Source organism: Schistocerca cancellata, chromosome 9, assembly GCF_023864275.1.
Source record: "Schistocerca cancellata isolate TAMUIC-IGC-003103 chromosome 9, iqSchCanc2.1, whole genome shotgun sequence".
Taxonomy (NCBI): domain Eukaryota; kingdom Metazoa; phylum Arthropoda; class Insecta; order Orthoptera; family Acrididae; genus Schistocerca; species Schistocerca cancellata.
Genome location: NC_064634.1, coordinates 110,366,065 through 110,389,712, shown reverse-complemented (window position 1 = coordinate 110,389,712; position 23,648 = coordinate 110,366,065).

Here is a 23,648-nt window from a genome sequence, read left to right as displayed (position 1 = left end):
AGCGATGAATCGCGGTTGTGCACTATCCCAGAGGACCATCATCAGCAAATATTCTGGCGACTCTGGAGGGGCCCCGTTCTTCCAATGTCTTGGAGAGGAACGGTGGTGTTGCTCTTGACATCTTGGTGTGAAGAGCCATCGGGTGAGACCTCAAATCACGGCTGGCAGAGTTTGAGCTAATTGTGACGACAACCCGGAACGTCATAGGCACCCAGTGTTTCATGTGTTACTTCTCTTGTCTCTTTGAATTCTCTGTTTGATGTTGAGGAATCCTTTGGCCAACAGGATCCCCTGATCTGCCCCCAACAGGCATTTGACGGACCGGCTCGGATATCAATGCTGTCCCAATGCCAGTGTCCAGGACATTAACGACCAATTACAGAAGTTGTGGTCCATCTCGCTTCAGATGAGGACTCAACCACTTTGTGACATCCTTCACAACCGAATGAGAGGCTGCATTTGGGCCAGAGAGGTTGCTATGTCAATCTGATAAGCGGGTTCATACTGCTAAGATCTTTGAAAATTTTACCCGATTCTGTAATCGCTGACGTAGGCTCACATACCCTGTCAACCAGTGAAGTTTCACTTAGCTTTCCCCTCCGCCTCTGCCTGTTGTGCGTTTTTTGTCAGGCAGTATACGTCATGCACCTTAAGACAGGGAACCCAACTTTCATATTCCACACACGGGTGACAGGCAGGGTAGCAATTATTGAACTATATGAAATAAAATGTTCATAACTTCTGAACGGTTTGCGTTAGGACATTCAAGCTGCACGGTTGGGCGCGGGACACAATGGGAATTAGTATGTGCATGCACGTTTGGTTTAGCGACGAAGCCCACCTTCGTTTGGATGGGTTCGTCAGTAAGCAACACTGGCGCATTTGGGGGACTGAGAATCCGCGTTTCGCGATCGAGAAGTCTCCTCGCCCTCAACGGGTGACTGTGATGTGCAATGTCCAGCACCTCGAAATAATTCGTACGATGTTACTTGATGGCATGGTGACTAACGAACAGTACGTGAAGGTTTTGGAAGATGATTTCGTCCCCATTATCCAAAGTGGCCCTAATTTCGACAAGATGTGGTTCATGTAAGACGGAGTTCGACCCCAAGGAAGCAGGAAAGTGTTTGATGCCGTGGTGAAGCACTTTAGGGACCGCATTCTGTCTCTGGGGTACGCAGAGGCCATTGTCGTGGACCTCGATTGACCGCCATATTCTCCGGATCTGAACACATGCAACTCCTTTTTGTGTGGCTGTATTAAAGACAAGGTGGACAGCAATAACCCTAAAACCATTGCTGAGCTGAAAAAAGGCCATTCAAGAGGTCATCGACAGCATCGATGTTCCGACAGCGGGTCACGCAGAATTTCGTTCTTCGTCTGCGCCACATCATCGCCAATGATGACAGGCATATCGAACACGTCATAACCTAAATCCGAATATCTGTCGTGACGTTTATAAATTGAATAAAGTGTGTGCACGTCGTAGTTTGTAACTAATTTACGTTTTTTTCTCATAAAGGTCAATAATTGTCAACCTGTAACTTGGGTTACCTGTCTTAAGGTGCATACACACCTGTATTTCCGCGACAAGTTTCATTTTTCCCACCATGTAGAAAGTGCTCAGAGATTAAGCAACATGCTACAACAGCGCCGATGCGTATAGCTGGAGAAAGCCGTTATCCAGTTGTGCACTTCAAATGGCTAATGCTATGACGGAAAAGAATGTTGTATCGTGATCAGATTGTATCTGCTAAGGAGGCAGATTACGTGTGTTGAGTTGCAGCGGAATTCAAAAGTTCTGAACGCAGATTCCACAAAGGGATATATAAGCAATGACACATATGTGTAAAATTCAATGGCATCCACATGTTCAGGAATTTCTGAATAATGTTTCAAGACTAAGGAATCTTGACGATAAGCGGTCTCCGGCGAATTTAGTCTGCGCAGGCTTGAGTACCAAGTTAAGGAAAAACATGCTAATGAAATGAAATAATTCTTCAAGTAATTAGTCTACCAATAGAGGCGGAACGGACATCTCATTTGTATTTAACTGAAATCGATCAGTTAATCGCAATTACCGTGTGATTGGAAGCCTAACAATTCGGAAATAAAGCAATCTGTTACGAATAACGCCGGAAAAGAGATGCGGAAATGAACATGCACTGCCAGATATTACAGTCTCATACCCTAGTCAACTGAACCCAAAATTTTATACTCTTATTTTTATGATATACAGCGTGATTAGAGGATTGCATATAAACTGAAGGAACTGATAGAGGACCAAATAATAACAACTTTGGAACTTATGGTTCTGCGTGTAATCTTGAGCCTGTGAAAGCTTCGAAATGTCGGGCAGTCAAGGAACAAGCGTTTAAAGTTCAGGAAAGATAATGTACTGTTTACTCAACAATGCTGAACGTTGCATAAAGTAACTGAGATGGAACATCACACCGCACTTAATACGGCTGCGGTCTTCCATTTCCATTACTTATATTTCCAGCCGCTATTCCACGTCCACAAGAAGGATGGACCTTCACAAATATTACAAAAGGTTCAAAATGGTGACCACGACTGTCCGTACAGGTGTAAGTAGTTCGTAGAAAATTATTGAACATTCTACTAAGTACACAAGTCATCCAATGAACCTCATCAGACGCGCAACAATCCTGGAGAATAGGGCTTCTTCGTCGGGAACTGGTGTTAGGTACACGAGGCTTTTGGTATGGCCCCCCTAAAAAAAAAAGCAAAAGGCGTCAGATCAGGGAAGCGATGTGGCAATGCAATTGGACGTCCCCTTCTGATCTAACATCTCGGATATGTGCCATTCAGCACGTAACCTACTTCCACACAAGATCAGGGAAGCGATGTGGCAATGCAATTGGACGTCCCCTTCTGATCTAACATCTCGGATATGTGCCATTCAGCACGTAACCTACTTCCACAGAAGAGTCTGCAGGTACTCTGTAAAGCAGTATCCAACTGTATGTAGGCACAAACAATACATACAAACAACCTGTACATTACCTTCGCAGAACTTAAAGCACTGGTTCTTCGCATTCCAAAACTTTAACGGGCTCACGATCACTTCTAAAACTAAAAATTCGCATTCCAGAGTTGTTGTACCCTGAAGCGCCAAAGAAACTGATACAGGCATGCGTATTGAAAGACAGAGATATGTAAACAGACAGAATACGGCACTGCAGTCGGCAACGCCTATGTAAGACAACAAGTGTCTGTCACAGTTGTTAGATCGGTTACTGCTGCTACAATAGCTGGTTATAAAGATTTAAGTGAGTCTGAACATGGTGTTATAGTTGGCGCACGAACGATGGGACTCAGAATCTCCGAAGTAGCGATGAAGTAGGGATTTTCCTGTACGAGCATTCCACGAGTGTACCGTGAATATCAGATATCCGGCAAAAGTCGCCGACATCGCTGCGGCCGGAAAAAGATCCTGCAAGAACGGGACCAACGGCGACTGAAGAGAATCATTGAAGGTGACAGAAGTGAAACCTTTCAGCAAATTCCTGCAGATTTCAGTGCTGGGCCGTCAACAAGTGGCAGCGTTTGAACCGTTAGAAGAAACATTATCGCTATGGGCTTTCGGAGCCGAAGCCCCGCTAGTGTACCCTTGATGACTGCACGACACAAGGCTTTACACCTCGTCTGGGCCCGTCAACACCGACTTTGGACTGTTGATGACTGGAAACATGTTACCTGGTCGGACGAGTCTAGTTTCAAATTGTATCGAGCGGATGGACGTGTACGGGTATGGAGACGATCTCATGAATCCATGGACCCTGCGTGTTAGCAGGGAACTGTTCAAGCTGGTGGAGGCTCTGTAATGGTGAGGGGCGTGTGCAGGTGGACTGATATGGGACCCCTGATACGTCTAGATACGACTCTGACAGGTGACACGGACGTAAGCATCCTGTCTGGTCACCTGCATACATTCATGTCCATTGTCATTCAGACGGACTTGGGAAATTCCTGTGGGACAATGAGAACCCCACAATTCGAGAACTGCTTCAGTGTGGGTTCACGAACACTTCCGCTGGCCTCCAAACTTCCCAGACATGAACATTATTGAGCATATCTGGGGTGCCTTGCAACGTGATGTTCAGAAGAGATCTGCACCCCCTCGTACTCTTACGGATTTATGGACAGCCCTGCAGGATTCATGGTGTCAGTTCCCTCCAACACTACTTCAGACATTAGTCGAGTCTATGCCACATCGTGTAGCGGCACTTCTGCGTACTTGCGGAAGCCCTATACGATACTGGGCAGGTGTACCAATTTGTTTGGCTCTTCAGTGTAGCCGGCCGGAGTGGCCGAGCGGTTCTAGGCGCTACAGTCTGGAGCCGCGCCACCGCTACGGTCGCAGGTTTGAATCCTGCCTCGGGCATGGATGTGTGTGATGTCCTTAGGTTAGTTAGGGTTAAGAAGTTCTAAGTTCTAGGGGACTGATGACCTCAGAAGTTAAGTCCCATAGTGCTCAGAGCCATTTGAACAATCTTCAGTGTAATTCGACTCGACCCGTTTAATTTGTGCCCAACGCTGTGAGTCTGTACAGAGCAAAACACACTGCTGTGCGAAACGGTAACTGCGAAAGTAGCTTTCCCGTGACGTGTCACTGCCAAATAACGTAACTCGAAACTTGGACCACACACAGAATTACTGTAACACTATAGTACAGAAGGTAACTGAAAGAAATTCGCCCTAAGTAGAAAAGATATGGAACTTTTAATCAAAGACAATAATTACACTGAAGTGACAGCGAGCTAGTTGGTCCCATGTGTGTGATCGCAACGTACGGTAGTGCCTGCCCTGCAGCGTACTCCAACGCTGGCCACGAGGTTAACAATGAGTTCTTGCGGTGGTATGTTCCATTCCTCCACCAGCGCGGTTGACAACTGTTGGATGGTCGTTGGTGCATCTGGAAGTACTGCAAGGCGTCTTCCCAACGCATCCCACACGTGCTCGATGGGCTAAAGCCGGGGCAACGGGCAGGTCAGTCCATAGGACGAATATTCTCTCGTTCCTGCGGAAACAGTGTCGCCGATGTGCGGGTGTCATCGGAACACAACGTACTGGTCTTTTGGGAAAGAGACCGAGCCTCAGTGGAGGAGCGTTTGAGTGCATGCCGTCTGGTGCTGTCAAATATGGTTGCAATTGCACCCGCTGTTTGATGTGGATCCCTTCTTACCTGTTGGACTATGTAACAGTCATTCGCTGCTCTAGTTGACCTTAGTCGACCATCTCCTTTGCTTCGGGCAGCAGTTCCTTTGGTTCAGAACGCTTCCCATGCCTCTGAAACAATGCTGTGAGCAATACCAAACTCCTGGACTACACTCGTCACTCTTCGTCCTTCTTCCAGTTTCCCGATGACTCTTCCCCGTGTGGAGCCATCCATGTGTTGTCTCCAGGCCATGTTGTAGTGAAGGACACCACCACAGTGAAGATAACTGCCTGCTGATTGAGACATACTCTGTTTTCCGGTTTCTTCAACTCCCTCTTGTTCCGAGATCAGCTCCATTTGGCGCTACAGTCACGTTGACCTCACGCCATGTGACGTTCAGCTTGTAAGTAGCCTGTTTATGTGTTTGTATGTTGGCGGCACTATGCTGCGCTATAGACCTCATTAATATCACTGACAGTGCTGTGCGCCCGCTGTGGCTGGTCGGACTCGCAGTTGTAAGTTAATACTTAGCAGTGATGGAGGTTAGAAGCAGTCTTAGCGCGAGCGGACGGTCTGGACGGGTGACCGTCATGGAGATTTAATATTGGTTGGACATGGATTGCAAAACGTGGGTAATGGAATTATTGACGATTATATAATTTTTGGAACTGGATGTCACATGATTAAGGTAAAATCTGATAAATACATTGCTTGCTCTGCAACAAAATCTTTCCTTTGCTAACCACATGCCTATTAGTAGTTAGAGCCTACAGTAGTTAGAATCTTTTTATTTAGTTGGCTGTATACTTGCTGTATTTCCTGTAGTTAGTGTTATGAAGATTTTCTGTGAGGTAAGTGTCTTATGAAATCTATGGGTTGTTGTCCTTCTAATTCAGTGCCATTCGTTTGTGTTAATTAATAGTCAGATTGCGTTATCCTTGTATATCGTGGGTCATTAATGAATACAATAAGTCTGAGCTGTATTTGTCTGGGAAAATTCTGCAGGTCAGGGTTGAAATGATAAAGACAAGCAGAGTGACAGTACGTTCAGCTTCTCAGTTATTTCAATTTAAGTAAAAATATATTTAGAAGTTTCAGGCTTTGTGTACACGACCAGGAGACCTCTGGATACATCCTCCCGCAGTTTCATTCATTTCCACTTAATAATTAACATGTTAGGTTACTTTTTCCATGTCATCCTTAAGTTTTTCAGAGCAGTGTAGCTATCGATGTAGAATGGAGAGGACTGGAAACTGTGTGAACGTTATGTGAAACTAGTGAGTAGATAACCAGGAGATTTTCCAGTCATGAAATGATTCATCGTTTACCCACAATTACCAATATACGGTCTTTAGCACCATCGAACGACTTCAGGCTTTCTTTAACCGTGAGATGTAGCTGTCACAAGAATTACTGAGGGCCTGAAGTAAAACTTAGCTACCCTTCACAGTGTAAACTCTACTTGTACTTTCGCAGGCTGTAAACGATCACGGTAGGAGAAGGCGATATTCCAGGGCTGCTTCCTCAGCTGCAGTAAGTAGGAGCACTTTCCACACTTCCACTCGGGCCTACATTGTAATGTTGTTGTTGTGGTCTTCAGTCTGAAGATTGGTTTGACGCAGCTCTCCTTGCTGCTCCATCCTGTGCAAACCTCTTCATATCCGAATAACCACTCCAACCTACATCCTTCTGAATCTGCATACTTTATTCATCTCTTGGTTCCCTCTACGATTTTTACCCCCATCTACGTCTCTCCAATACTAAATTGGTGATTTATGTTCAGTACCTCCTCAGTAACTACGTGATCGACCCACCTAATCTTCAACTTCTTATGTGGAACCACTTTTCAAAAACTTCTATTCTCCTTTTATCTAAACTGTTTACCGTCCATATTTTACTTCCATACATCGCTACACTGCAGGAAAATACCTTCAGGAAAGACTTCCTAACACTTAAATCTATTTTCGATGTTAACAAATTTCTCTTCTTCAGAAATGCTTTTCTTGCCATTGACAGTCTACATTTTATATCCTCTCTATTTCGGCCAACATCAGTTATTTTGCTGCCAAAATAGCAGAACTCATCTACTACTTAAAGATATCGTTTCCTAATCTGATTTCCTTAGCATCGCCCGATTTCATTCGACTACATTTCATTATCCTTTTTTTACTTTTGTTGATATTCATCTTATATCCTCCTTTGAAGACACTGTCCATTCCGTTCAACTGCCCTTTCGAGTCCTTTGCTGTCTCTGACAGAATTTTTGTTTTCTTTACTGTTTGTTCAATGTACCTAATTAATAACATCGGCGGTTTACAACCCTCTCTCACTCCCTTTTCAACCACTTGTTCCCTTTAACCTTGTACTGAAAGTGTAAAAAGTTTTTAATTAGAGTTTGAAATATACATCCGCATACATTTTCCACAAGCCAAGGCGGCTGGGGGTATCTAGTACCACTATTGATCATTAGCATTCAATTCATTTGTGCTGCAGTCTTTTTCTCAAATTACCAAATTTGCTCCAGAAAATTAAGGTTTTTACAAATGCGGAAAACTGTTCCAAGTTACAACATGGTTATGTACCTAGGAACAAATATTCTATCATCATCATAATCATCATCATCATTTAAGACTGACTATGTCTTTCAGCGTTCAGTCTGGAGCATAGTCCGCCTTACAAAATTCCTCCATGATCCCCTATTCAGTGTTAACATTGGTGCCTCTTCTGATGTTAAGCCTATTACTTCAAAATCATTCTTAACCGAATCCAGGTACCTTCTCCTTGGTCTACCCCGACTCCTCCTACCCTCTACTGCTGAGCCCATGAGTCTCTTGGGTAACCTTGCATCTCCCATGCGTGTAACATGACCCCACCATCTAAGCCTTTTCGCCCTGACTGCTACATCTATAGAGTTTATTCCCAGTTTTTCTTTGATTTCCTCATTGTGGACACCCTCCTGCCATTGTTCCCATCTACTAGTACCTGCAGTCATCCTAGCTACACTCCTGGAAATTGAAATAAGAACACCGTGAATTCATTGTCCCAGGAAGGGGAAACTTTATTGACACATTCCTGGGGTCAGATACATCACATGATCACACTGACAGAACCACAGGCACATAGACACAGGCAACAGAGCATGCACAATGTCGGCACTAGTACAGTGTATATCCACCTTTCGCAGCAATGCAGGCTGCTATTCTCCCATGGAGACGATCGTAGAGATGCTGGATGTAGTCCTGTGGAACGGCTTGCCATGCCATTTCCACCTGGCGCCTCAGTTGGACCAGCGTACGTGCTGGACGTGCAGACCGCGTGAGACGACGCTTCATCCAGTCCCAAACATGCTCAATGAGGGACAGATCCGGAGATCTTGCTGACCAGGGTAGTTGACTTACACCTTCTAGAGCACGTTGGGTGGCACGGGATACATGCGGACGTGCATTGTCCTGTTGGAACAGCAAGTTCCCTTGCCGGTCTAGGAATGGTAGAACGATGGGTTCGATGACGGTTTGGATGTACCGTGCACTATTCAGTGTCCCCTCGACGATCACCAGTGGTGTACGGCCAGTGTAGGAGATCGCTCCCCACACCATGATGCCGGGTGTTGGCCCTGTGTGCCTCGGTCGTATGCAGTCCTGATTGTGGCGCTCACCTGCACGGCGCCAAACACGCATACGACCATCATTGGCACCAAGGCAGAAGCGACTCTCATCGCTGAAGACGACACGTCTCCATTCGTCCCTCCATTCACGCGTGTCGCGACACCACTGGAGGCGGGCTGCACGATGTTGGGGCGTGAGCGGAAGACGGCCTAACGGTGTGCGGGACCGTAGCCCAGCTTCATGGAGACGGTTGCGAATGGTCCTCGCCGATACCCCAGGAGCAACAGTGTCCCTAATTTGCTGGGAAGTGGCGGTGCGGTCCCCTACGGCACTGCGTAGGATCCTACGGTCTTGGCGTGCATGCGTGCGTCGCTGCGGTCCGGTCCCAGGTCGACGGGCACGTGCACCTTCCGCCGACCACTGGCGACAACATCGATGTACTGTGGAGACCTCACGCCCCACATGTTGAGCAATTCGGCGGTACGTCCACCCGGCCTCCCGCATGCCCACTATACGCCCTCGCTCAAAGTCCGTCAACTGCACATACGGTTCACGTCCACGCTGTCGCGGCATACTATCAGTGTTAAAGACTGCGATGGAGCTCCGTATGCCACGGCAAACTGGCTGACACTGACGGCGGCGGTGCACAAATGCTGCGCAGCTAGCGCCATTCGACGGCCAACACTGCGGTTCCTGGTGTGTCCGCTGTGCCGTGCGTGTGATCATTGCTTGTACAGCCCTCTCGCAGTGTCCGGAGCAAGTATGGTGGGTCTGACACACCGGTGTCAATGTGTTCTTTTTTCCATTTCCAGGAGTGTACTTTCATATCCGTAACCTCAACCTTGTTGATAAGGTAACCTGAATCTACCCAGCTTTCGCTCCCGTACAACAAAGTTGGTCGAAAGATTGAACGGTGCACAGATAACTTAGTCTTGGTACTGACTTCCTTCTTGCAGAAAAGAGTAGATCGTAGCTGAGCGCTCACTGCATTAGCTTTGCTACACCTCGCTTCCAGTTCTTTCACTATGTTGCCGTCCTGTGAGAATATGCATCCTAAGTACTTGAAACCGTCCACCTGTTCTAACTTTGTTCCTCCTATTTGGCACTCAATCCGTTTATATCTCTTTCTCACTGACATTACTTTCGTTTTGGAGATGCTAATCTTCATACCATAGTCCTTACATTTCTGATCTAGCTCTGAAATATTACTTTGCAAACTTTCAATCGAATCTACCATCACAACTAAGTCATCCGCATATGCAAGACTGCTTATTTTGTGTTCACATATCTTAATCTCACCCAGTCAGTCTATTGTTTTCAACATATGATCCATAAATAATATGAACAACAGTGGAGACAGGTTGCAGCCTTGTCTTACCCATGAAACTACTCTGAACCATGAACTCAATATACCGTCAACTCTAACTGCTGCCTGACTATCCATGTAAAGACCTTTAATTGCTTGCAAAAGTTTGCCTCCTATTCCATAATCTCGTAGAACAGACAATAACTTCCTCCTAGGAACCCGGTCATATGCCTTTTCTAGATCTATAAAGCATTGATACAATTCCCTGTTCCACTCATAACACTTCTCCATTATTTGCCATAAGCTAAAGATCTGGTTCTGACAACCTCTAAGAGGCCTAAACCCACACTGATTTTCATCTAATTGGTCCTCAACTAATACTCGCACTTTCCTTTCAACAATACCTGAGAAGATTTTACCCACAACGCTGATTAAAGAGATACATCTGTAGTTGTTAGAATCTTTTCTGTTTCCATGTTTAAAGAATGGTGTGATTACTGCGTTTGTCCAGTCCGATGGTACCAGTCCCGACTCCCACGCCATTTCAATTATCCTGTGTTGCCATTTAAGAACTGACATTCCACTGTATTTGATGAGTTCCGACTTAATTTCATCCACCCCAGCTGCTTTATTGCACTGCAATCTATTGACCATTTTCTCCACTTCCTCAAATGTGCTCGTATTTCCATCGTCATTCCTATCCCATTGTACCACGAATTCTGAAACATTACCGATCGTATTTTCACCTACATTGAGCACCTCTTCAAAATATTCCCTCCATCTGCCCAAGGATTCCACAGGATTCACCAGCAGTTTTCCTGACCTGTCCAAAATACTTGTCATTTCCTTCTTACCTCCCTTTCGAAGACTGCTAATTATACTCCAGAATGGTTTTCCAGCAGCTTGACCCAAAGTCTCCAACCTGTTTCCAAAGTCTTCCCAAGATTTCTTCTTGGATGCTGCAATTATCTGTTTGGCTTTGTTTCATTCTTCAATATAACTTTCTCTGTCTACCTGAGTTCTAGTATGTATCCATTTTTTATACGCCTTCTTTTTCCTTTTACAGGCTGCCTTGACTGTGTCATTCCACCAAGCTGTTTGCTTCATCCTACCTTTACACACTACTGTTCCAAGACATTCTTTAGCCACTTCTAGTACTGTGTCCCTGTACCTTGTCCATTCCTTTTTCAATGACTGTAATTGACTACATTAAACTAACTGGTACCTTTCTGAGATCACTGTTATGTACTTGTGCCTGATTTCCTTATCCTGAAGTTTCTCCACTCTTATCCTCCTACATATGGACCTGACCTCCTGCACTTTTGGCCTCACAATCCCAATTTCACTGCTGATTAAATAATAATCAGTGTCATCAAAGAATCCCCTGAATACACGTGTGTCCCTCACAGCCTTCCTGAATTCCTGATCTGTTATTATATAGTCAATGACAGATCTGGTTCCCCTGCCTTCTCAAGTATACCGGTGAATACTCTTATGTTTAAAACAGGAGTTTGTGATTACTAAGCCCATACTGGCACAGAAATCCAAGAGTTGTTTCCCGTTCGTGTTGGCCTCCATATCCTCTCCAAATTTACCCATAACCTTTTCATACCCTTCTGTTCGATTTCCAATCCTGGCATTAAAATCACCCATGAGCAGAACACTGTCCTTGTCCTTTACTCTAACAACTACATCACTGAGTGCATCATAAAAACTATCCATCTTATCTTGATCTGTCCCTTCGCAATGCGAATATACTGACACAATCCTAATTTTCTTGCTAGACACTGTCAAATCTATCCACATCAGTCGTTCGTTTACATACCTTATTGCAACTACGCTGGGTTCCATTTCTTTCCTGATGTAAAGCCCTACACCCCATTGTGATATTCCTGCTTTGACTCCTGACAGGTAGACCTTGTATTCTCCCACTTCCTCTTCTTTCTCACCCCTTACCCGAATGTCACTAACAGCTAACACGTCCAGCCGCATCTTACTTGCAGCCTCTGCCAGCTCTGCCTTCTTCCCAGAGTAGCCCCCATTGATATTAATAGCTCCACATCTCATTACCATTTGTTTGCCAAGTCGTATCTTAGGAGTCCCTGGTTTGTCAGTTAGAGGTGGGACTCCGTCACCTCGAAAGGTCCGAGGCATTTTGCTCTGATTGTTGCCAGCATCATATTTAAAGTACCAGGGAAGCAGGTTGCTAGCCTTACTTGTCCCGAGTCCCCTTTAGTTTTACCCCTAACGGTTGAGGGACGAACCGGTGGATTTGGTACTCTTTGCCGTATGAGCACAAAGGTGGCCACGACTCAGAATATGTCCGAGATGCCCAGCCTTATTCCAAAGTAACTGGTATCCCGACTGTCGGGACCACTTACTTGGCCACTCTTATTCTATTTAAATTCAAAATTGTTGCAATCGGTAAAATCTTGTCAGTACCGTATTTCATCGTCTGTGTCGCCTAAGCGTCGTATTATTACTCTACTACAGACCAAGAACACTAGCCTAGAGTGAATTTGTAACAGGGTTGAAATAAATGTTTGTTAACTTCATCGACCACGCTGATAACGAAAACAACACGGAAAAACTCGAATTATCTCTCATTTCCAAGTTTAATGGGATTCGTTTAATTATAATCATATTTTAGTAGCATTCAGTGTCAGTCCCTTCCCATACAGGCTTTGTTGTTGGATATCGTGTGTCTCGAGTCTACGTTCGTGGCTGGAAACAAGAAGCACGGAGAACGCTTCCACCAGCAAATTTCGGACCTGGAAATGAGATACCATGGTATACGGTGTATGGAATGCATGAATGTTAGCCGATTGCTGCTGGACTGTTACTTTTGTATGACAACTCTATTAACACACTGTATTTCCAAGAAGAAAAGTCTTCCTTGACATAACTTAACATACCGTCGCGTTGGCCATGTGACCACTGCCTCACGGGGGATGGACTGTGTGTCCTTGTGATGAGGGCGCTAGTGAAACTAGTGCTTCGCCATCACATCAAAAACCCAGTTCTTCAAAAGATCTTGATTTTGTGTGTAACACACATAGATTAACCAAATAACACAGTGTGAACTTAGTGACCCGGCGAGAGATTTGGAATTGCCGAAAGGTATAAAGCTGTACTACTGGCGACAAGACTACAACAATGCAACAGTCATGATAAGACTGGTAAATGTGACTGCATTCCGTAACCGCCATCTGTCATTCCTTCCATTTTTCAAAAGTGAAAAGAACGCGGTATTTTGTAGTGATGTACTGCCTATTAAAGTGATCACTGCACGATGGCAATGTGTTACCATCGATTCGGATTGGGTACGCACCTTACTTGAAAGAAATATGTGATAACATGATACGATTGTTATTGCGATTGAACTGTGTGAAGTATAAGGGACAGATTTCCAGGGACCTGAAAGTCGTAGGGCTGTAACTTAGGCTACAACACAGCTACAGCAAATTCTGTCGCTTTCTGTGCCTCTGGCATAGCCGCGCCATTGCTCTTCATTACAAAAAGAAAGATTGGTCTAAGCGTCATCACTTGAATTAGAATCTCACAGTGTTACGCACGAAACACTTGTCGAATCCGAGAAGATAATTATCCCTGCTCTTCATATAAAATTGGGCATAATGAAAAACTTCGTTAAGGCCATGGACAAAACTGGGGATGCATTTCACTAGTTTCCCGAGAACTTTCATGCCTTAGTGAGGCGATAATAAAAGAGGGGATTTTCCTTTGTCCCCGGATAAGCAAACTGTACAAAGATGAGCATTTCGACACTGTCCTGACATGATGAAAACCTATCTTTGGATGTCTTTGTTCAAGTGTCAAAAAACTTCTTAGCAAATAGGAGGGCAGGAAACTATAAGATCTTGAGGCAAATCTTCTGCACTACTACGTGTCCTTACAGTTACATTTCCTAGAGTCGCACTACGACTTCTTTTCCTGAAAACTGGTGCTGGAAACAAGAAGCACGGAGAACGCTTCCACCAGCAAATTTCTGAACTGGAAATGAGATACCATGGTATACGGTTTATGGAATGCATGAATGTTAGCCGATTGCTGCTGGACAGTAATCAGGTAATCACCAGCGAAAGACTACAGACGCAACGCAACGCGAAGCGGGTGTGCCTTCGGCGATCTTCCTCCGAGGGATAACACCAAGGTCTTAGGCAAGAACGTAAAGTTATCGTGACTTCAAACCGAGAGCTAATCTTTCATTTTCAATAAGGATTTCCTTATCAGTACATTCCGAAAATATAAAGATTATCTGATCTGTGCCAATTACAGGGAAAAATAAAGCTGTTGTTGGTTAGTGTAATCACCAAGGGAAATCAAATCAAGCACAGCATTATCAAAATAAATTTTTATAAGAACAAAATATTTTGAAATAAATGCTGTAAGCCACTAATACCAATTTATATTTTCAAGACAGTGAAAAATGTCAAGACATTAATAAAACTCCATCTATTAGCAAACATTGCGTGTTCCACGATAGAAGGCCTTCCGTTTCAAAGTGCGAGATGGTGCACCACTGACGAAGTATGGTTTAACCGTCCACACGCTATGGAACTAGTTTTAAAAATATACAGAAATGTACCAGACATAAAACTGTCTCACTGACGAATTAACTATGTTCTCCAAATAGCTCCAATATATTTTAAGGCACTTACATAAGTAGAATTCGTAATATGAGGACACTTTTTAAGTTTCTTGAATAAAATAAACGTTATTAACATTCTGCATCTCTATTCGTCATGTCTACATATTTATTTCTCAAAGTAGTCACCCCAGTAGCGAACACACTTCTCCCAACCGGAGATCGTTTTGATAAGACCGTCACTGTAGAATGTTTGACTTTGTTGACGCAACTACCACCTCACCTCTGCTTGTACCGCATTATTCTCTATGTTCTGAAAATAGGTGATAGTCGGATGTGGCCAAGTCGAGACCGTATGGAGGATGGTCGACGAGGGTGAAACCAAGCTGTCGCACTGCTGCAGATATCGCATCGCTGATGTGTGCTTCGGCATTGTCACGCTAAAGGAGAAGGTGCTCCATGTGTGGAGCAAACTCTTCAGATTCGAAACTCGATTACAGCACGCTGTTTCTCACGCACCGACATAGCTACGTTGTACAGCGGTATGTTATACTTACAAGTCGGAGCCTTCTACCGGCAGAGGGCTGCGAGTATGCAGACATCAATAATAAAGATATGAAGGTTTAAGAGTTTTCACATAAGAAATTCGGAGGCATTACTTTTCAGCAAGATCTCGTATTCACAAACGCTGCACAAAACACAACATCATATCTCACAACAACAAAACAGTAGAAAAAGCCGGAACCTGTCTGTGTTGGCCTGTACTGTGCACTCCTCAATGCGATTCTAAAACCGGTCAATAGAATGAAACAGGGACCTGGAAACATCACGTGTTCCTAGGTACACTGCCCGGTAGGTACAACACCCTCCCTTATTGTAATTGCTGTTTACCATATCCACTTTCTAGACAACGATGTACAGGGTGCTCAGATGATAACCTCAGCTCAGGGAATGGACGTCGATTTGAATAAAATTTGTCGTACAAGAATAGATCTGAAATACACAGTTATGGAGCTACCAATCGTCCTGCCCTTCTTCGCACATGTTCAGCGTCACCTGTTGGACGGGTTTGGAGCGGATCTCACATACTTGAAAAATATTCTAGTACAGGTCAGGCGAGCGGTTTGTAAGCAGTGTCCGCTGTTGACAGACTGCATTCTTATGATTTCCTTCCAACGACCCCAAAGTCCGCAACCTGCTTTACCTACTACTGAGACTATGTCATTGTCCCATTTTATAACCCCTCAAACGATAACGCAATTGTTAATGAAAATGCGAGACTAACTCTCTCTGTAAAGTTATCATAACTTTATGTTTTTGCCTTTATAGGCTTGTGCATATATTTACGTTGGTGCTGTCCCTCGGGGGGAAGGTAGCTGCAGGCGCCACCGGTTTGCCTGGCGTCTGTAGTTTTTCTGCTGCTGTTTCCCTGATTAGTGTCACCAGGTATGTTTACTGTAAGATAGAAACGTTGTGATGTACGGGGTTGCTTGTGGTCTCAAACGTCGGTGCATACAAGGCCTTGCATATATTTAACATTCAGACATTTTCCGTCAGTTGTGGTAGCGTGTATTGAACCATGGCCTGCGTGTCTTTGAAGAACCAGGCCTGTAGAGTAATTTTCAGTTCGGTTTCCCAGCATGCCTTGTTACAAAGAATCGATGTTTTCTTTGATATACAAAGTAGTTCTTTTGACACCTTAAATTTTGTCACGAGAGTGTGTCCTAGAAAAATTTTCAGGGTGTATGTCAGACGCTGAGGATAGCGCCCACGGACTGATACGGGAGGAACGCTGGCGCATGGAGCGTACGGAAGATGGGCGCTCAGCTGCCGGCTTTGTAGAAGTATGTGTGAACCTCTCCCAACTGGCGCGGCGCGAAGATGTGATGTCCTGGTGGGCATGGCTCCCTGCACGCATGTAGTCCAGACGGTGCAAACAGAATTTTTTTTTTTTCGCCAGATGTGAGTTGTGGTGAGTGCTTTAAGCGAGCTTTTTTTTCTCACAAATTTCAGTATTTCTCACAGTCAATTTGACGAGGTATCGCCCGCCAAATATGCAAATGAGCTGTAGGGATCAATCGAAAGTGCCTCAATATTTCCATGGAAGCAATGGGTTGTGGGATAGATGCAATAAGGATTTTGACCCAACTTCACCAGTATCCACCAACAGAATGTGAGGTGATATGATATGAGTGGAGGTACCACACTTGAGCTATTTCCCAACAATTTTTTGTATATCAAAAGTGGGAGGTGCGATAGAGAGGTGGGGAGGAAGGAAGGCTGAGTGATTTCCCAGAGGGGGTAAATTGGCTCAGAATGAAATTTAGAGGGAAGGATGGAAGTGGGGGAAGGGATGGGAAGTGTATAATTAATTGATCAATTTAATTAATTAGACCATTAATCCTATATCAAAAGTTTTCTCTTATTGGTGAGAGTAGGAGGAGGCTTGGGGATTTCTCGGGGGGTGGGGGGAAAGGGACAAATGTTGGGTTTCTCAGAAGGACGAATTATCCCCAGGGGGTCATAAATCAACCCCCAGGAGGTCATAAATCTATTATCGTATCAACTGGTTAAGGAGAGAGGGATAATTTGCCCTGAATGTATGCTTGCCCTGAATGTATGCAACCCACACAAACAAAATGCGCCACAACAGCAGCCGACCGGAGACTCTCTCGTCACATGTTCACCCGGAAAACCGCCGGAGGGGAGCAGTCAGATATAGAAAGACTGCCGAATATCGATATCAGAGATACAAGTAGAACACCATAGCGTCAGCCGCCACAGCTCAGAATCATACAGCGTTTTTTCGCGTATTAACCTCAAATAAGCTCTGGCTATTCGGCGCAAACATTGCACTTTTTCCGCTGCCAAATATTTTGTAGACATTCTAGATTATTGCAACATCTTAGCTGAGGAAAATAATAAATTTACGACTCTGTTGTGTTTTTTACTGTAGAGTCATGTGTTGGTAACGGACGAAACTACTTATTTATGGTACAGCAAAAGACCTAAGGACAATTTTAATAGTGGCACCTTATGTTTGCGTGGTATAGAGATCGAATTAAGGTCGATTTTTCAGTGCAGCCATCTGCTGGTGACTGGAGGATCTTGGATGTGAAACAGGACTTCGTTTTTATTTTGTGTTCTCGTGGTTTTTGGTATAGCACACTGACGGAAAAAAAATCGCAACGCCAAAACATAATTCATGAAGGGTAATAAAATTTTGGGAATATATTTGTCTAGGTAACATATTTAAGTGATTAACGTTGAAACACCACAGGTTAATGCAATCACGAAATAAGCCACTGCAAATGTGAAAGGCAGGTGCATTAGTAACTAGTTTTCCCAGTAGACGGCTGAATTCAAGCATGTAAATGTGCATGCACTGTGTTGTACAGGTGCAGGATGTCAGTTTGTGGGATGGAGTTCCATACTTCTTGCACTTGATTGGTCAACACAGGGACGATTAGTAGAGCATGCTGAGTTAGGACAGCAGTATGTGGTCGAGCGTTATCCTGGTGCAAAAGATCCCTGGAGTACTGTTCATGAGTAGCACCACAAATGTCGAATCGCCAGACTGACACACAAATTTGCAGTCAGGGTGCGTGCTATAACCACGAGAGTGCTCCTGCTATCATACGAAATCGCAGCCCAGACCATAACTCCAGGTGTAGGTCCAGTGTGTCAAGCACTCAGAAAAGTTGGTCGCTGGCCCTTAACCAACACACAGGCATCACTGGCACCAATGCAGAACTAGCTTTCATGAGAAAACACGCCTCTGAAGACGCAAAAGGCGGTGGTTTGGGGTGAGCGGAATGCACGCTACAGGGCATCCGGCTTCGAGCTGTCCCTGAAATAACCGATTTACAACAGCTCATTTGCTCACTGTGGTGCCAACTGCTGCTCAGATTGCTGCTTCCGCATATTCAGTATGATAAGCCAGAGCCATATACTAAACACAGCGGTGTTCCCTTTTGGTAGTGCTGCGTGGCCATCCAGAGCCCAGTCTTCTTGTGACTGTACATTCTCATGACCATCACTGCCAGCAATCATGTACAGTGGCTACGTTCTTGCCAAGTCTTTCTGCAGTGTCGCAGAAGGAACATCCAGCTTCTTGTGGCCCTATTACAGTACCTCCTTCAAAATAAGTGAGTTGTTGATAGTGGCGTCTTCGTCGCCTTAAAGGCATTCTTGACTAACATCAACATCAACTCACCACGTCCAGTCTCAATGGTAACTAACGCCCACGACCGTTACAGACCACATTTAAAGCAAACCTGATGATTTGTAGCCTCACAGTGGCGATACTAATGCTACTGTTATGCGACTGGAGCGAAATTTAAATAGACATCATCTTTCGGGTGTAGAAATACGCGTACCCACTTTCGTCTCACAACTCCTTGGCGTTGCAATTTTAGCCCATCAGTGTATTTAAGGTAACAAATACCAATTTCTATTTCGTTATTTCTATTTTATAAGCAAATGTCGGTTTATAATTATTTATACTCCATGGTTAATAATATACAGCTTAAGACGAATGTTACCAATGTGACTGGTGAGCCGGGCTTACATGAACTTTTTGGAAGTCAGTAATGCAAGCATAGTTAACTTTTTTAGTAATTCAGATACTTTAACGTATTTGGCTGCAGAGTAAGGAGTAGGGGGGGGGGGGGTGTTCCCTCCTCTCCCCGCCGGGGTGTTCCCTCCTCTCCCCGCCCTGACTTCGGCACATGGAAAGAGGTCATGGTTCCTGTAATGATCTTTTAGATAAGGAAGTGCTCATGCTACTTTCAGTGAAAATTAACTGTGCAGTTGTCCCTGCTGTAATATGACACCATAGACAAGAAAGCGCTGATGCTAATGTCTGCAAATTCCTGGCTCGTACCTGCAGTGTTCTACTAGTCGCCTCTGCCACACGAGCTGTAATACCATAGTAGCCTCATCCTGCTTCTACAGGGCTATTACAAATGATTGAAGCGATTTCATAAATTCACTGTAGCTCCATTCATTGACATATGGTCACGACACACTACAGATACGTAGAAAAACTCATAAAGTTTTGTTCGGCTGAAGCCGCACTTCAGGTTTCTGCCGTCAGAGCGCTCGAGAGCGCAGTGAGACAAAATGGCGACAGGAGCCGAGAAAGCGTATGTCGTGCTTGAAATGCACTCACATCAGTCAGTCATAACAGTGCAACGACACTTCAGGACGAAGTTCAACAAAGATCCACCAACTGATAACTCCATTCGGCGATGGTATGCGCAGTTTAAAGCTTCTGGATGCCTCTGTAAGGGGAAATCAACGGGTCGGCCTGCAGTGAGCGAAGAAACGGTTGAACGCGTGCGGGCAAGTTTCACGCGTAGCCCGCGGAAAATTGGCTCATGCCACAACTGGAGACCGACAGCGCCGACTTCATCTTTCAACAGGATGGTGCTCCACCGCACTTCCATCGTGATGTTCGGCATTTCTTAAACAGGAGATTGGAAAACCGATGGATCGGTCGTGGTGGAGATCATGATCAGCAATTCATGTCATGGCCTCCACGCTCTCCCGACTTAACCCCATGCGATTTCTTTCTGTGGGGTTATGTGAAAGATTCAGTGTTTAAACCACCTCTACCAAGAAACGTGCCAGAACTGCGAGCTCGCATCAACGATGCTTTCGAACTCATTGATGGGGACATGCTGCGCCGAGTGTGGGATTATCGGCTTGATGTCTGCCGAATCACTAAAGGGGCACATATCGAACATTTGTGAATGCCTAAAAAAACTTTTTGAGTTTTTGTATGTGTGTGCAAAGCATTTTGAAAATATCTCAAATAATAAAGTTATTGTAGAGCTGTGAAATCGCTTCAATCATTTGTAATAACCCTGTACTGTACGCCTGACCTATTACTGAGAACCATTCCCCACCCAACAGCGGAGGTCAAGGAATTTGCTTCTGAAACCGTCAAAGAACCATCTGAGCCTCTGCTTTAGACCTTCCACTGTTTCAAACTAGAGGACAGTGATCGACCCTGGGTACGATGCTACAAATAGTGAGCTTGGCAACACCCCACGTGCGATGCTAGCTGCCTTGTGGAAAATAAACCAAGCACACTCTGTTACCTATATGATCTTGTTACTGCACGGAGTTTCTCCGTGTGGTGAAGGACGTATGTGTGTAGCAAAAAATCTGTCTTCAGGATATTGGGCTAAAACATCTAACCGAAAGTAAATAAGTCGAGTTTGCTGCTGGTAAGATACTGAGCACCGAAATTAATCGCTGTATTTCACAAGAAATATTCATTTTAATGGATGATTAATAGCGTACCAAGTGCAAGCAGCAGATAGCAGAAAAAATACATATCTAAATATCTGAAGAACATTGTGGGCATGTACCACATCACATGCTAGGAGGCTATAAATATGCTTGATAATTCGTCACAGCCACAATTACATTCAAATCTGTGACCAATTTTCGTGAAATAATTTTTATTTTCCTTACTTGGCTGACAGACGCCAAGCTATACTGCTTTCTGAAAGTCCTCAAGTAAACGCAATGTGCTCAGATTCGCAATTTATTACTCACATCAATAGACAACTATCTCAATTATTTTAGTTCCCTTAAAAATGTAATGGAATTCGAATCTGGAATCTCTTGCTTACTAGTCGGCTGCATTAAGTACTGCGCCACCCACACACAGTGCTTATCACTAATGAGCAGACTATCTCGGCACACTTCGCAGCCAACTCACACTCACACTCACACTTCGCGCCATCTGTATGCAGTCCCTCTGTATGTCCTCCATGCTCGCTAATTTTAGATTCCTGCTGGACGTCGAACGCAAGTCTGCACTGAAGGTTTTGGATTCATCGGCCATCGAGGCGAATCGATTAAGTGGATGCTTGGTGTCTGTTCTTTCAGACATGTCCAAAAGAACAGACACCATGCATTCATATAATACTTACACTTATTGCCGCCTAGACTATACAGAATTTTGGTTACACTATCTGTAAACCTTCCGTCAATTTTCAATGCAGTTTCCTTTTACATTCTCCAAAGAAAATCTGGTTTCACGTCCATAAGCTCGGAAACAAACCTGTCATTATTTGACAAAAGTCCAGAACCACAACTCGTAATTTTAATGCTCAGAAAATTAAAAATAATCCTCTTTCAGGGACAGAAACCTCAGATATACACTGAAGAACCAAAGAAACTGATACACCTGCCTAATATCATCTAGGGCACACGCGAGCACACAGAAGTGCTGCAACAAGGCGTGGCATGGATTCGACTAATGTCTGAAGTAGCGTTGGAAGGAACTGACACCATGAATCCTGCAGGGCTGTCCATAAATCCGTACGAGTACGACGGAGTGGAGACCTCTTCTGAACAGCACGTTGCAAGGCATTCATGTCTGGGGAGTTTGGTGGCCTGCGGAAATGATTAAACTCAGAACAGTGGTCCTGGAACCACTCTGTAGCAATTCTAAACGTATGGGGTGTCGCATTGTCATGCTGAAATTGTCCAAGGCCGTCGGAATGCACAATGGACATGAATGGATACAAGTGATCAGACGGGATGCTTACGTTCGTGTCACCTGTCAGAGTCGTACCCAGACGTATCAGGGGTCCCATATCACTCCAACTGCACACGCCCCTCACCATTACAGTGTCACCACCAGTTTGAAAAGACCCCTGCTGACATGTATGGTCCATGGATTTACGAGGTTGTCTCCATACCCGTACACGTCCATCCGCTCGATACAATTTGAAACGAGGCTTGTCCGACCAGGTAACATGTTTCCAGTCATCAACAGTCCAATATCTGTGTTGACGGGCCCAGGTGAGGCGTAAAGCTGTGTGTCGTGCAATCATCAACGGCACACGAGTGGGCCTTCGGTTCCGAAAGCCCATATCGATAATGTTTCGTTGAATGTTTCGCATGTTGGCACTTGTTGATGGCCCAGCACTGAAATCTGCAGCAATTTGCGAAAGGGTTGCACTTCTGTCACGTTGAACGATTCTCTTCAGTCGTCGTTGCTCCCGTTCCTTTTCCGGCCGCAGTTATGTCGGCGACTTGATGTTTTGCCAGATTTCTGATATTCACGGTACACTCGTGAAATGATAGTACCTGAAAATCCCCACTTCATCGTCACCTCGGAGATGCCGTGTGCCGTCGCTCGTGCGCCGACTGTAACGAAACGTTCAAACTCGCTTAAATCTTGATAACCTGCCATTGGAGCAGCAGTAATCAATCCAACAACTGCACCAGTCTTCTATACGCATTGCCGACCGCAGCGCCGTATTCTGCCTGTTTACATATCTCTGTATTTGAATACGCATACCTATACCAGTTTCCTTGGCGCTTCAGTGTATATTACAATTGTAAGCTGCCGCTTAATACAGGGTTATTACAAATGATTGAAGCGATTTCACAGCTCTACAATAACTTTATTATTTGAGATATTTTCACAATGCTTTGCACACACATACAAAAACTCAAAAAGTTTTTTTAGGCATTCACAAATGTTCGGTATGTGCCCCTTTAGTGATTCGGCAGACATCAAGCCGATAATCAAGTTCCTCCCACACTCGGCGCAGCATGTCCCCATCAATGAGTTCGAAAGCATCGTTGATGCGAGCTCGCAGTTCTGGCACGTTTCTTGGTAGAGGAGGTTTAAACACTGAATCTTTCACATAACTCCACAGAAAGAAATCGCATGGGGTTAAGTCGGGAGAGCGTGGAGGCCATGACATGAATTGCTGATCATGATCTCCACCACGATCGATCCATCGGTTTTCCAATCTCCTGTTTAAGAAATGCGGAACATCATGATGGAAGTGCGGTGGAGCACCATCCTGTTGAAAGATGAAGTTGGCGCTGTCGGTCTCCAGTTGTGGCATGAGCCAATTTTCCAGCATGTCCAGATACACGTGTTCAACCGTTTCTTCGCTCACTACAGGC